Below are 541 nucleotides of genomic sequence, written 5' to 3' on the forward strand. Positions count from 1 at the left end.
TCACAGCAGTAGAAATTCTACCATTCCAGCAACAACGAGTTCCTGAGCTCTGAGTCCCGGACAGCTTGTTATTTTTGCTTTCTTTACAAAGTCAAAGAAAGGGTTTGCATCCCTCAGGGCTCCAGAAGCATCCTCACCCACAGAGGAAGTGTCAGCACAGTAGTTATTTGTCGAGAAGAGGAACATTTTTTTAAACACTTCTGCCCGCTGAAGTCCGAGCACGGGCGCAGATGATTGTGCAGGAAGGTGCTTTCCCAGCTGAAACAGGCTCTAAAGACCCAGGCCCATTTATATCTAACCCTCCCCCAGCCTCACATGCTGATCCTTTGGCAAGTGCTGTAGGAACAAAGCCTCACAGGCTAACCCCTGTGGTTATCACACTCCTCCCTCTCACCCCAGCTTGCTGCTACAGCTCCATCCTGCAGTTAATCCTGTAGGTAGCTCCTGGTTCCACAGCTGACCTGCAGGATGAGCAGTGCTGCCCAGGCCTCAGCACCTCCCACAGGAAAGCTGCACTGCCTATGGAAGCAGTCTGCAGGAG

The sequence above is a fragment of the Lonchura striata genome, chromosome 1, assembly GCF_050655825.1.
Source record: "Lonchura striata isolate lonStrDom1 chromosome 1, ASM5065582v1, whole genome shotgun sequence".
In the NCBI taxonomy this organism is placed as follows: domain Eukaryota; kingdom Metazoa; phylum Chordata; class Aves; order Passeriformes; family Estrildidae; genus Lonchura; species Lonchura striata.